Raw genomic sequence first — 15,310 nt, 5'->3', positions numbered from 1 at the left:
GCGCGTCGCCGTCGCCGCGCAACGCCGCCGCCGCGCCACGCGCCACGCCGATGCCGTGCCGCCACGCCGCCGCCGCTCCACTGCCGCCACGTGAACGAACGAACGTGAACAAGAACGTGAACGTGAACGAACGAACGTGAACGTGAACGTGAACGAGAACGTGAACGAGAACGTGAATGAACGAACGAACGTGAACGAACGAACGTGAACGTTAATGAACGTGAACTTAACGTTGTATTTGAACGTACGTAAACAAACGAACGTGCGTGAACGAAAAGTGAACTTAACAAGAACGCGAACATTACTTAACGTACGTTAACGTGGACGCACGTGAACGAACGAACGTAGGTGAATGATATACGTGAACTTAACAAGAACGCGAACGTGAACGATCGTGAACGAAACGTGAACTTAACGAGAATGCGAACGTGAAATACAATATATGTTACTTCGCGTTTATCCTAATACATCTTTTTGTATGTTGCAGAAAAGACGTTGTCGTCGTCGTCCCTCAAGCCGGAGTGGTAGCTAGCCCTCGAAGGAATTCGCGCAGGCAAGTGATGTAAATATATGATTGTTAGATTTTTAATGCAATTAAGACTATTAGATTTAATATACGACACTTAGACTTAGCATTATAATTAGAGTTTTAATACAATATTATTTGAGTTTTAATATAAGATTATTAGATTTGTAATTAGACTTAGCATATAAGATTATGTAGGGTTCTAATATATGACTATTTGAGTTTTAGTATAAGATTATTTGAGTTTTAATATAAGATTATTATATTTGTAATTAGACTTAGTATATAATTATTGACTAGTTAGGGTCCTAATATACGTCACTTAGGCTTGGCATAGTTGACTATTACAGTTTTAATACAATATTTGAGTTTTCGTATAAGATTATTATAGTTTTAATATAAGATTATTAGATTTGTAATTAGACTTAGCATATACGACAGTTAGACTTAGCATATATGACTTAGCATATATGATTGTTAGCATATAAGATTGTTAAAGCAAAAATGTCTCATGACTTAGCAACTATTTCTTGTATGAACAGATGGCTGACCACGATGAGGAATAGATATTGTACGATACAATCGCGGAGGGAAGCAGCTAGTACTGGAACGAAGAAGAGGGGAACGAGGATCCAAACCAGTACTTGAACGAGGAAGGGAACATGGAGAGGGATGCGGAGGGGAACCAGGAGGGGCACATGGAGAGGGATGTGGAGGGGAACCAGGAGGAGGAGGCTAGTGGAAGTCAACCCTCCGCTGGATAGAAGAGGACACGTGGGCAACGAGGTGCCGTGAAGAAGCTTGAGGGTTGGCACATCATAACGGAAGTGGACGAAGACGACCGACCTAGTGTCCCGGCGGAAGCAGCCAAGAACTACGTACGTCACAGCAGTTGGGTTATGCGGGATAACATGCCTGTCAGTACGGTGTACTGGCGCAGAACAAGGACACGCAGAGATCATGAGAGCTTTGTCCCAGATTCGGAGAAAGAGATGCTATGGACCACAATGCTCGAGACATTCACCCTTCCCATGGGTACAGAGGACAAAGTGAAAAGGTGGACTCTAAAGAAAATGACAGAACAGTTTCAGAGCTTCAAGGGAGATCTATACCAGAAATACATCCTGAAGGGGCAGACACCGAACTTCGACACATTCCCAAAGCTAAGGGATCACTGGGACGAGTTCGTTGCATATAAGATAGGTCAACAAGGGCAGGCGATCATGGAAAGAAACAAAGAAAATACCACCAAGAAGAAGTACCATCACCACTTGGGGTCAGGCGGCTATAGCGTCGCGATGCCGAAGTGGGAGGAGATGAAGGCAAGCTTGCTTGAGAGGGGTATCGAACCGGCTACCGCTAATTGGCCAGATCGATCGAAGTTTTGGTACTATGCTCACGGTGGAACACTCAACCCAGTTGATGGCTCCTTGGTCTTCAGCGATCAGATACGCGAGGCTGCGCATCGACTAACGGACGCAGTGGAAGCCTCTTCTCAGGGCATGTTCCGACCCGACAGAGAGAAGGACGAGCTGTCACTCGCCCTGCAGACTCCAGAGCATCCAGGACGAACACGAGGGAAAGGGGTGATTCCTTGGAAGATTGGGTTCAAGGAGGACATCCACACGTACAGGAGTCAGATGAGGAGCAAGAGAGATACCGAGGCGAAGATTGCAGATCTTGAGTACAGGGTATCGAGCTACGAGCTCAGCATGCAAGAGGAGGTGGCAAGTAAGGTTGATGAACGCATGGCCGCACATCGGTCCCATGATCCCCAGCCGACCATTCCTCCTGCAATGATGAGCCCTTCAGGAAATCGTAGCAGCTGCGCCTCAACAGGGCAGGTAGGATCACAAAGCATGGACGCCATGCAAACCCAGGACGAAACCACCTGCCCCGTTGATGACATCACTCAGCGGACACCATGTGAGCTGCATATTCCCTTTAAGAACTTATCAATAAAGGTAGGCTCATAATTTATATATTTTTGATTTGTCCATTCCGCAAGTTGCTGCTTATATATGTTGATTACTAATAAATAACCTCTCACCACGTGAAGGTGGCGTCGGGCATGGCCATCCCAACAGACCCTTCAGGTACTTACCACTGCAGGCCGATTCTAGCAGGATACTCCAAGGTCGAAGTTGAGTTGGTCGAAGGTGCGTACGAGGACCTCGAGTTGGATTACCCTAGAGGAGACGGCGAGACGCATCTACGAGACACAAGCCACGCCATTATACTATGGCGCAAGCGGTACATCATCCTCCCTAGGCGACAAGCGGCGTCTCGTGCACCATCTCCTCCGGCTCTGCCATCTCCTCCTCAGGCTCTTGCACCGTCTCCTCCTCATGCTCCTGCACCGTCTCCACCTCAGGCTCCTGCACCGACTCCTCCTCAGGTTCCTGCACCGACTCCTCCTTAAGCTCCTACACCAACTCCTCCGCATGCTCCTCGTCCGGCACCTTCCAAGTCAAGGGCCCCCCAAGCTCCACCGCCTGCCCCCACAAGGGCAACGAAGAAGGCGAAAGTTGACACCGCCAAGAACAAGGACCCGGGGTACGATTGTACGCAAGAGGAGCTTGACGCTTATGTGGCATTAGAAGTCAGGAGACAATTGAAGCCTCGAAGTCCAGAAAAGAAGATTCCTATAGACCCGAGTGTCATGAACTTCTTCAGGGATATGTCTGCACCTGCCAAGGAGGCCATAAAGCTATCGGACTATGAGCGAACACTCAAGAAAGCATCTTCTAGAAAGTCCAAACCAGTCCCTCAGCTTGGAGAGCAACCAAATCAGGAGATCGAGCCGTTGGTGACCGGTGAAGATTTTGGAATACAAGAATTTATTAATGACACTAGGCTAACTACGGATCAATTTCTACGAGGCGCACCAATCGAAAAGGCGGAAGTGAAATACATGTACGAACTCGGTAAATTGCTTATCAAGCCTGAGCAGCTGCAGTCTCTACCCACACAAATGTACAAGTTCCATCAACTGTACATGGAGATGAGCGCCACCGGTAGAGAGATGATCGGAGCAAGGATCAGGGACACGGACTTCACATATATTTTTGAATAAGATGAACGGTCAAACATGTTTAAAAAAGTCAACGACGTCACATATTTAGGGACGAAGGGAGTATTTCGGTATGGGCCACGTGATCTCATCGGCAACAAGAGCCATCATCAAGTCAACAGCATCAAATATTTAGGGACGGAGGGAGTATTTCGGTATGGGCCACGTGATCTCGTCAGCAGCGAGAGCCATCATCTCATTGTTGCGCCCCCAATCCTTTTTCCTCTTCTCATCGTTTAATTAACTGGTGGTAAGAGCTATAATGGGTTTGCCTTATGTATACACAAATGAATAGAGAGCCTAGCTAACAACAAAATGTTAATAGGTAAAAATCGAATGCTAAAAAATAGATATGTAACTTCAGTGAATGTCTACTTACTATGATAAACACACCTTAAAAAATAGGGAACAATCGCAAAAAGTTTACTTTAGTCGTGGAAGTTATACAACTAATTTAAGGCTTCAGTTGTAAAAACTGCATAACAAATTTAGGATTATAATCATTGTTTGTTATACGATAAATTTATAAAGCTTCTGTTGTAAAAATTGTATGATAAATTTAGGATTATAATCATTATTAATGGCATATATTCTAATAAGTGCGAACATGTTATAGTTTATTTATAATAACTAGCAATGATGCCCGTGCGTTGCAACGGGTAAAGGTAATTTTAATCATGTATACTGGTGGGAAAAAAAATAAAGGAATCATAATAATAATAATAATATTAATGAAATAAAATTGCAGTGACCTTTGGTCAAAAAGATAAAAATATATAATTAATTTTCCATTAATTCCATTAGCTAAAAATAATATAATACGAAGTAGGAAAGTTATTCTCAAATTTTAGCAATTTTCAAAAAGCTTAAATAGAGCAAACTAATTATATAAATGAAAACAAATTTAATCACCTAAATAAAACAATTAGACCTGTAATTGAAAATCTGTTGTCAGTTCAGTTAAACATGAGCCTGCGGGTGTGTATGGTATATATCTCTCACTCGTATGTCGTGGTCTTTTTTTTTGACATAGAAAAAATGCCCATGGGTTGCGACGGGTAATTAAAATTATAACAAATATAAAAATATTATATGATTAAGGTTTAGTTTTACATGATATGAGGTCTTTAAGAAAATATATTTATAATGAAATAAAAAAGTTCAGCTGAAGTGACCTAAAGTGAACTTGTTCCATACGGAGCGTACACATGGTCAATGAGGCGGCCCAATAGTGTGGGCGGCCTAGGAATAGAATCGGGGAGGAACAACTTAAGCGACCTAAAGTGAACTTATTCCGTGTGGGCGGCCTAGGAATGGCGTTCGGCCTGACGTGGGAGAAGCCAGAGCTGTCTGATCTGATAGACGGTCATCCCGACCTATATAAAAGTTCAACAGCCCAAACCCTAACCCTAAAATCATTTCCCCTCCCCCCTCTCTCTCAAAACAATGTGGCGGCGGCCCGACATACCGACATCCCTGCGACGGCGGTGGCGGTTCAGCAGCGACGGCGACACCCTCCCCTTCCGGCGTCAGCGTTTTCTTAGTGTTCTTGAATCTGATATTGTATTCTTGCAGTAGTGTTTTCTTTAGAATTTAAGTCCAAATTTGATGCGGTCTCTCATTTTTTTTCTTTCTTTTCTTTTTTTATTTTTTGCCATCGGAAAGGGATTAAAGCGGGATCAATCGCACGTGCGATAGCATTTCTATAACCCATAAGCCATACAAATTTTTTTAATTAGGTATATGTAGATATTGAATCGGACTTTCCTTTTTTTTTCATTTTTTTGCCCTTTTTTGGTTACTACGGATGTCAGAAACATCTTTAATTTTTTTTACCACGTCACGTATAATCAGATTCGATTTTTTTCGCCGATTTCTTTTTCACGCTTTTTTTCACGGATGGACAACGGAAACACTTTTTAATTTTTAAGTAGTAGAGATAGAGATAGACATACACATAGAGATAGAGAAAGAGAAACGGAAAACTTTTTTCGCAACTTTTTTTTTTGGAATCGGACAGAAAAAAATTTTACGCTTGTTTTTTACCGCGTCGATGGAATCGGATTCGATTTGTTTTTTTACCACGCCGTGTCACATATAATAGGATTCGATTTTCTTTGGAATCGGACATATACTTTTTTCTTTTTGGCCCATTTCTTTACCGCGTCGACGGAGTCGGATTCGTTTATTTTTTTTCCTTTTTTCATCCTTATTTACCGTGTAGAACTAGTCAGATTAGTTTCTTTTTTTTCCTTTATTTCGCCCCTAATCGGACTTATTTTTTTTCTTTTTTTTTCCGGTTTTTTTCCCTTCTTTCGCCCGTTTTGATCGGACTTTGTTTTTTTTTCACACGGTTTTTTTCGTCCGCGGATTTTTTTTGTTTCGTCCTTTTTTTTATCGGACATAGTTTTTTCACCCGGTTTTTTTCGCACGGTTTTTTTCTCCCACGGTTTTTTGACGGACGATGGAAGCACCTCTTATTTTTTAAGTATATATATAATAATAAATAGAGATAGAGATAGAGATAGAGATAGAGAATTGTTACTTCATTTTTAAAATACCGTACACTTCGTCCTGGTGTGATGATCTGTCGTAGCTAAATTTTAGTGCTGGGTCTGCCAGTGAAGATCTGGAATGCCAAAATCAAATATTACCCGACAGATTTGTCGAACTGAAAAATAGGGCATGAAATCTTTATGGCAACTTGAAAATTTTGATCGATGACCAAACTTACGTGGCAACCTAAAAAAATGTATGATCGATGTATGCTTTCATTGTTTCTTTTTCATTACATGGAAATCTTACAAAAATGTATGATCGATGTATGGTTTAATGAATTCTTTTTTTTATTGTTGGTATGATTTTAATTCGATCATCCACATATTTTGGTTGTTTGATTCAGATTATAAAATATTATCGTAGTGTTAGTACGGGCATGCCACTAGTACTACTTAAGTATCAAACATCAGTGCCCCTCCACGGTAGGGCATTTTTTTTCTAAAATAACTCAAAATTATTGGACTGTTAGTCCAATCTACCCTATATTTGAACCAACACCGACTGGGGTATTTCCTCGCAAAAAAAGAAACACCAACTGGTGTATTAATTAATCAATTTTTGTTAGGGCCAAACGTTTCTGCTGGGCTTCATCTGGATATATACGTGTATTTTTTGGGGATTAATTCGTACACGATCTACTGCTGTTGTATCAGGTGACCCGTATCTAGGGGTGAAAACGGTACGGAAACGGACGGAAACAATCTTTATCGTTTTCGTTTCCATATTTTTTTCGGAATTGGAATTGGAATCGGAAACCCCGGAAACGAAAACGGAAACGAATATTATCGAAACCGAAAACGGAGTGAAAACGAACCGGTGCGGATACGGTAACGAAAATTTATTGGAATAAAAAACCCCTCAAACTGAGCTTCAAACTTTTGTCAAGTCCAATTCTAAGTCTCAACAAACAACAATTCATCATACAACCCAATTATATGAAATCGTCTTAACAGCAAAATATATTCTTCTATACCTTCATATAATTTGCATAACAAATATTTTAAAAAAATTACAGCAAAACAGAACAGCAATATATTCTTCTATACCTTCATATAATTTGCATAACACCCTTGTATAAGATATATAGTATACACTATTATTCAGTGCTATACTGCTAATCTGCTATGAGCTATCACTCCATCATCAGTACATAGTTCATCAATTGTTTCGGTCATCACAGAACAGCAACACACATCAATCCATCAGTACAGTACTTGGATCAATCACAAAACAGCTACTTACATTTGATGATTCCATCATAAATCTGCAGCACAAAAGAAATCAAATCAATGGTTTATGATCGTCGGCTCGTCGCTGGGCTGCTGGCTGCTGCCGCTGGGCTGTTGGCTATTGCCGCTGGGCTGCTGCTGCTGCTGCGACTGCGAGGCGAGGCGTCGTCGGCTCCTTGGTGTGGCTGTGGCGTCGTCGTCAGTAGTGGTAGTGGCGGTGAAACGGCGGGACGGCGCCGCGGCCGCGAAACGGCACTGCGAAACGGCGGGACAGCGTCGCGAGATGGCGGCGGTACGAGACGGCGAAGACGGTGGGGGCGAGGTCGCGAGGAGCCGAGGACGGTGGACCAGCGGTGGCGCGGGCGCCGGGCGGTGGGCGCTAGCGGTGGGTGGAGCGCGATGCTCCACCGCCGGCTTGCGGTCTCGCAAAGTCGCGATGCCGTGTGGCTGTCTCTCTCCTGTAGGGTTAGCCGCTATTTGGATAGATGCCGCGATTTGGGTTGGGCTTAAAACTTGGGGACGAGTTATAGACTATTGATTCTATGGGTCTTTTTAACTTCGGAAATTCCGATAATTTTTCCGGAATTTTTCCGATTCGATTCCGTTTCCGAGAAAATATTTCCGTTTTCAATTCCGTTTCCGAGACATTCCGAAAAAATTCCGACCGGCTGATTCCGTTTCCGAAAACAGGCCCAGAATCCGGAAAGTTTCCGTACCGTTTTCACCCCTACCCGTATCGGATATTTAACAGATCAATCACTGTTATATCCAGATTAATTCCACGACGACCCACCATACATACGTGCCGCGCGCCGCCGGCCGGCGCGCATGGGCAAACTAAGACGCGTCGGCGGCGAGGGAAACGACCTAATCAGCGAGCTCAACGATGACGTCCTCGACTCCCTACCCACCATGGCCGACGTCGTGCGCGCGGGCGCGGCGTCGCGGCGGTGGCGCCACCTCTCGACGCGCGTTCCTTCCCTGCGCTTCGGCTTCACCGAGGACGGCGTCGACGCGAAGCCGAAGCGGCGCGAGAAATTCGACCGGTTCGTCGCCTTCGTGAACCACGTCCTCGACGCGCGCGCCGCCAGCGCCGGCATCGAGCAGCTGGCGATCTCCATCCAACTGTATGACCGCGGCGCCGCGCATGCCGTCGCCGCGTGGATTCGGTACGCCATGCGGCAGCGGCACGCGGTGAAATCTCTCGCTCTGGATCTTCACCTGCCGGAGGATCCCAGGTTCGCGGACGATAACACCATAGATCTGGACGATCTTTCGATGGTTTCCAGGAGACTGGAGACCATGACGCTGTCGTTAGCCTATGTAAGTCTCCGGCTCCCCGCTGCTGCCACCGCCACCGCCGTGGTGTTCGACTCTCTTGTGGACCTTTCGTTCAAGGGGATACGGCTCGTCGGCGCCGGAGCCGGAGCCGATAGCAGCCGCCTACTCAGCCGGCTCGTGTTGTCCGCGGCTCCGGAAGCTACGGCTGGTGAGCGTAGTCGGGCTGAGATCGAGCGCTGTGGCTCGACGCCGACGTTCGCTGCAACAGTTCCCTAGGAACCGGGCGTTTGGTGTGCTTGAGCTCAACACGCCGAATCTTCGCTCCCTCAAGATGTGCTGTTACGCCCCTGGAACATTGAGAATCTCGGCGCCGAGGCTGGAGGAGTTGAGATCCTCCAACAACGTGATAGACATGAGGTGGCAATGCGTAGAGCAACTCGACGTTGGTGACCTGTCGTGCGTGCGGGGACTCAGGGAGATCGACCTGAGCTCTCGTGGGCACCCCGTCCGCGACGCCGGCATTAACGATGGCCCCATTCATCTCCTGCGGCGTTGTACTGCCATCGAAAGTCTTGGTGTTCGCCTTGTTTCTCCAGATAAGGTGTACTCCCTCCGTCCTAAAATAAACCGATTCCTAGGACGGAGTGGTTGTCCCCCAAAAAATCGATTCTTACCCAGAAAACGAGACACATTTAATATCTTGCGTGGTCATGGGTGGTCCAGAAGGAGCCAGACCATCGCAGCTTTTCCTTTCTCTCTGTTCAGACGGTAACCTTTCCTCTCCCAATCTCCCTCTTTTCGCTTCTCTCTCCCTCTGCCTCTGTCATCCTCCCACTCAATCTCTCACTCCAGCTCCACCCTCTTTCCGCTCCTATCTGCAGGGACAGCGGCAAAAGCCGCGGCGACGGATGCGGCGGCGACGACGCGCGGCGACGGATGCGGCAGCGACGGCGTGCGGCGGCACATGGATGCAGCGGCGACGACGGCGGTGATGGATGGATGCGGCGGTGACGGCGGCGGCGGCGGCGATGGATGGATGCGCGACGGATGGATGCGGCGGCGGCGGCGGATGTAGGATCCCGATTTTATTTTTTTTTCCTCTCTATTCCTAGTTCTTCTTTGTTTTTCTTCTTGCTATTTTTTTTCCTCTATTCCTGGTTCTTCTTTGTTCTTGCTATTGTTCTTATATGTGAATTCAAACCATTTCTTTTTCTTAGATTAGAGAGATGTTCCTTCCTTGCGGCAATGCATTTCGTTTTTTCTTCTCCTCTGAGTACTACTCCTTCTTCTCTAAAGTACTAGTAGTAAATTAATGTGACTGCAGAGATTGGGATTGTTGATGGATGTAGTTAATGAGGGTACTTCGGTAATTTCACATGAATCCTAAACTAGCCTTGGGGATCCAGGAATCGATTTTATTTGAGACAGAGTGAGTATATATGTGCACACTCCTTGGTTTTTATTCCCATATGTTAATAACTAGCTAGGTTGCCTGTGCAATTACGCGGCTAGCATCCAAACAAAATCATATATTTTTTAAGTTTGATTTTACTTAAAATTTATTAAATAGCTATCTCATTGTCTTAAGACTTTGAAAGACCAAACCTTATCATCCAGTGTTTCTAATTATATAGTTTTTTAAAGTCACATCAGTTGCTACCCCTTATGTCATCTTCTACTTTATTTGCTTGGTCGATCTACCACTATTTCTATTCATTCTCCTTGGAACCTTTAAAAATTAGATATTATAGTTTTTAGAGTTTATTGTAACGTTGGGTTTCATTTTTATAATTTCTAGACGTCTCGTCAAACGTTGCCATTATACTCCTCTATGGCATGTCCACTGTCTCTTCTCTTTAATGTCATTGAGATTTTAAAAATCTAACATAATTATCGTTTGGGTTCATTTTTACTTTCACAAGTCCTGCCAAACTCGCTCGCTGCCTCCCTTCTTTATTGTCATTGAGATTTTAAAATCGAACATAATTATCATTTTTATTACTTTTTAGAAGTTTCGAACCTTTAAAAATTGGACCTTGTAGTTTTTAGAGTTTATTGTCTTGTTGAGTTTCATTTTTTTTATAATTTTTAGAAGCCTTGTCAAACGATGCCATTATGCTCCTTTACGGCCCGTCCACCGCCTACTCTTTATTGTCATCGTGATTCTAAAAATCAAACATAACTATCGTTGGAATTCATTTTTTATTTTCTAGAAGTCCAGTCAACCATCGGTGGCTCTGCAACTATACTCCTATACACCCCGCCCGGTGCTTCTCCTTTTTATTGTCATTGAGAGTTTAAAAATCGAATATGATTATCAATGCGGTTTATTTTTTTTACTTTCTATAAGTCCCAGTAACCGTCTTGCTCATTTGCTTCACAGCTTGCTTGTCGTCCCTCCTTTTAATTGTCGTTAGGATTATATTTGGTGTTTTATTAACAGTTTTTATATGTCATATCAACCGCCACCACTCTACTCCTTTATAGGCATGTTACTTAATTTATCTCGTCATATGTTTTAGATGGTCTTTTCTTTCAATAGTCTTTATTTTTATCACAAATTTTAGTTATTTATAAATTGTATTCTTAATTGAAATCTTATTTTTCTTTTTCTAATTTCATAATTTATTTTTCTTCAAATTTTAATTAATATTGTATTGTGTTCTTTTAATATTTTTACTTTTTATTTTTAATTTCAGTTGTTTCAAAATTTTATTCCTACTTGAACTCCCTATTAAGTTTTTTAATTTTGGATATTATATTATTTTTTATGAATAGTAATTCATCTCATATTGGGTTCTTATATGGATTCTTCTTTCAATATTGCTTATTTTTAATTCCGAATTTCTGCTAATTTTAAATTCTATTCCTACTTGAACTCTTCTTTTATTTTTTTTCGCTAATTTTGGATTTTATTTTTTATTCCTAATTTTAATTAATCTCGTATTGGGTTCTTATATGGACTCTTCTTTTAATATTTCATATTTTTAATTTCGTATTTCAGCTATTTTAAAATTGTATTTCTACTTGGACTATCCTTTTCTTTTCTAATTTTAGATTTTATTTTATTTTTATTTCGAATTTTGATTAATCTCATATTGGGTTCTTATATGGAAACGTCTTTCAATATTGCTTATTTTTAATTTCGAATTTTAGCTATTTTTAAATTATATTTCTAATTTGACTCTCCTTTTTTTTTCTAATTTTGGATTTTATTTTGAATTTCGATTAATCTCATTCAATATTGCTTATTTTTAATTCCGAATTTCAGCTATTTTTGGATTGTATTTCTATTTTAACTCTCATTTTTTTTTCTTTTTCTCTGATTAATGTGAGAATTTCTAGCCCCCACAGCGAACGTGGTGCCTCCTTTCAAAGCTATTTTAACAATATAAACATAGATGCGAGTTATATCCCTCCTATATGTATATTATGAGTACCTTTACGGGGGAGTATTTTAACTAACAATATTGTCACTAGTAGTAGTCGTAATCTTAAGGGTTGATTTATGAGTAGTACAACTATATATCTATAGAAAAAAAATATTTTTTACTATGAATAGTTAACTTGTTGTGGTAGTATAAATAGGAATGATCAATTGGATTAGAAAAGACTGTGAATGGTATAAAGGGGTACTTATATTATAATGACCATTGTAAAAAGGGGTACTTATATATTATAATATATATCCAAGCTATAAACTGTACATGCATATTTTTCTATATAGGCCGTGTTTAGTTCGTGTACCAAAATTTTTTTAAAGTACACGGACACACATTTGATGTATTAAACGTAGACTAATAACAAAACAAATTACAGATTCCGTCTGTAAACTGCGAGACGAATTTATTAAGCCTAATTAATTCATCATTAGCAAATGCTTACTATAACATCACATTATCAAATCATGGCATAATTAGGCTCAAAAGATTCGTCTCGCAATTTACATGCAAACTGTGCAATTGGTTTTTCTCTTTTTCCCATTTAATGCCCCATGCATCTGTCCAAACATGATGTGATGTTTTTGGCCAAAATTTTTTGGAATCTAAACAAGGCCATATATATCTTTTTCGAATGACATTGATTATCCTCTGTGCAGGAATACGTAGTTATCTGGGATGCAGAGGCAGAGGAATTGATAGATGAAGAGGAAGAGAAAGAAGAGGTTGATGACATGATGAAAGATGTACCACATTTGCCCGGAGTCACATCTTTGACAATAAGGGATTCTACCCTAAACGAACGTGCTCTTATGACTGGCGTAACATGTCTCCTTGCACGATGTAACTCTCTCAGATACTTTCAGCTCAACATGACCAGCCCGATTATGGTGAGTTCCTCTTGCATTCTCGCATTGATCGTTGCGTCCATTTCGCTCGCTTAGCTTTCTTTTCAGGTTTTTAAGTACTGTGATGTGTTAACTGACAACAAAATAATATTAGAAGTTATAGAAGTTATGGTATCACAACCTCTTAGACGACAGTAGAAAAAAAAACTTTACTGCATGACTACTCTCTCTCTGCTTCCATAATTTAACGTTTTGGCATTGTCTCCGAAAACATATCTTTGATTTTCTATTGTAACACATCTATAAAAAGTAAGTAAATATTTATCTTTTAAAAGTACTTTTTATAAGACTAATCTGTACATCGTGGTATGGTGTCTTTAAACTAAATGTTCTAAAAGTTACTATTAACAGTCAAAATATTATTTCCTCTATCTTAAAATATAGTTTTATACTGTTTATGTTCATGTCCAATATTTGATCGTTCGTTTTATTTGAAGTTTTTTTATGATTAGTATTTTTATTGTTATTAGATGATAAAACATGAATATTACTTTATGTCTGACTAATTTTTTTTCATATATTTTTCAAATAAGACGGACGATCAAACGTTGAACACGAATACCTACGGCTACACCTATTTTGAGACGGAGGTAGTAATTGTTTAATACCTTGTCTAAACTTCAAGAATCATGAAACGGACACTATAACCAGAGTAGTACAATTATTTAGTTTCTTGTCTCCAGACATGCTAAGATTTGCTGCTCCTTTATTTAATTGCATTTGCACAGGATTCCACCATTGCTGCTGGTAATCAAGCTAGCATCATCTCGCTTCCACATCTCACGGAAGTTGAGATAAGTGGCTTCCGAGGACGGAAGTGCGAAGCCCGCTTGATGGAACGGCTGCATGCAAGCGCCACTGCTCTCAACAAGATCACATTACGTTTCGACTGGCTGTTTACAGTAGAAAGTAGCAGAGAGGAACGCATAAATTCGCTGCCCCTAATCCCTTTCGGTGAGGTTGGCAAGTAGGCGGCGGCTTCTGGTGATTTTGAGACGTTCATGTGGCGCCCCTGCGTGAACAAGACAGAATTCTGTGGTGAGAGGAAGCAAATGTGAGACTAAAGGGAGTAATAAACCATGGAAGCGTGGCTAGAAAATATTTATTGGGGCAGGAGAAATTATGTCATGACATAGTAGTACTTGAACTAATTAAGTACCTTTTATTGAAAAATATGAACATTATCTTATATATGATATTCCTATAGCAATATTATAGGATTATTATACCATGAAATTCATATATTTGTATAATTTTCTGAGGTAGTTCTAGGTTTCTTTGATTTTTTTTCCAGTTCTCCAAGTACATTCATATACTTTCAACCAAAACATGCGTATATATGAAGATATACAGTTTTGTTTTGGATGAACTCCGGTTAGAATGCTCTCTGCTAAAATCGAAAGTGAGATGCTTTGTTTGAAATCGGTATTGATCTCTTGGATTTTCTATGAGCTTTCCTAAGAGAGAATTTGTTTTAACTGTGGCTAGACCATGATGTGGACCAGAGTCTTGGAGGTGTGACTTTGATCACAATTTTATATTATAAAAAGATTATTAAATCTAACAAGTTCATAGATTACAAAAGTACTTTTCATACAAATCTATGAGACACAAATCTACACTTTCGCCAAAGCGATTTTCGCACAACGGCGAAGAGGGAACCCCCCTATAAAGATTTGGCTAGGGGCGAGTTGAGGTCATGTTCGTTTCGCGTGGGGTGTAAAAAAAAGGAATACAATAAGGACACAAGAAGTATACAGGTTCAGGCTGCTCAGAAGTGTACCCTACTCCTGTGTTTGGTACTATGTGGATACGAGAGTGCACAATACAAACTTGCTCACTGAACTAGGCACTAGTGGAGAAAGGGGCTTTAATCCCGGTTGGGAACCCCCCTATAGTCCCGGTTATGCAACCGGGACTACGAATCCGGGACTAAAGATGCCTATCTTTAATCCCGTGTGAAATAACCGGGACTAAAAATCCATCTTTAATAACCGGGGCTAAAGAGGGTGGGAGCAGTCCCGGTTGATTTTTTTTTCTCAAATCGATCTGCTCTCTAAATATCCCCGATCATATTCCCAAATCATCCTCAAATAAAAGTAGCATCACAGATCTGGAAAGAAATACATCACATATTGGAAAGAAATGCATCACAGATCACAATACATCACATCACAAAATCTCCAACAAAAAATACATCACAGATCCTAAAAGAAATACATCACATCTCTCAGATCAGATCCAACATCACATACATCACACAGATCAAATCCAATGAATCACAAATTAAAAAA

The 15,310-nt window shown here is 41.2% G+C and overlaps 1 non-coding gene across 2 annotated transcripts; it reads left to right on the top strand.

Moving 5' to 3' along the window:
* The first annotated feature begins 9,493 nt into the window (after positions 1-9,493).
* On the top strand, positions 9,494-14,385 carry LOC107281994 (uncharacterized). Of its 2 annotated transcripts, XR_010734292.1 has the most exons (4): positions 9,494-9,739; positions 12,768-12,998; positions 13,550-13,606; positions 13,745-14,385. It is a non-coding gene; the product is annotated as an uncharacterized protein (transcript). The 2 variants fall into 2 exon arrangements; XR_010734293.1 differs by lacking the exon at positions 13,550-13,606 and having other exon boundaries at positions 13,745-14,268.
* Positions 14,386-15,310: the final 925 nt, after the last annotated feature.

The sequence above is a fragment of the Oryza sativa genome, chromosome 8, assembly GCF_034140825.1.
Source record: "Oryza sativa Japonica Group chromosome 8, ASM3414082v1".
NCBI classification, from domain to species: Eukaryota; Viridiplantae; Streptophyta; class Magnoliopsida; order Poales; family Poaceae; genus Oryza; species Oryza sativa.
The sequence above is the reverse complement of the archived record's forward strand: the minus strand, read 5'-3'. Positions and strand labels throughout refer to the sequence as shown.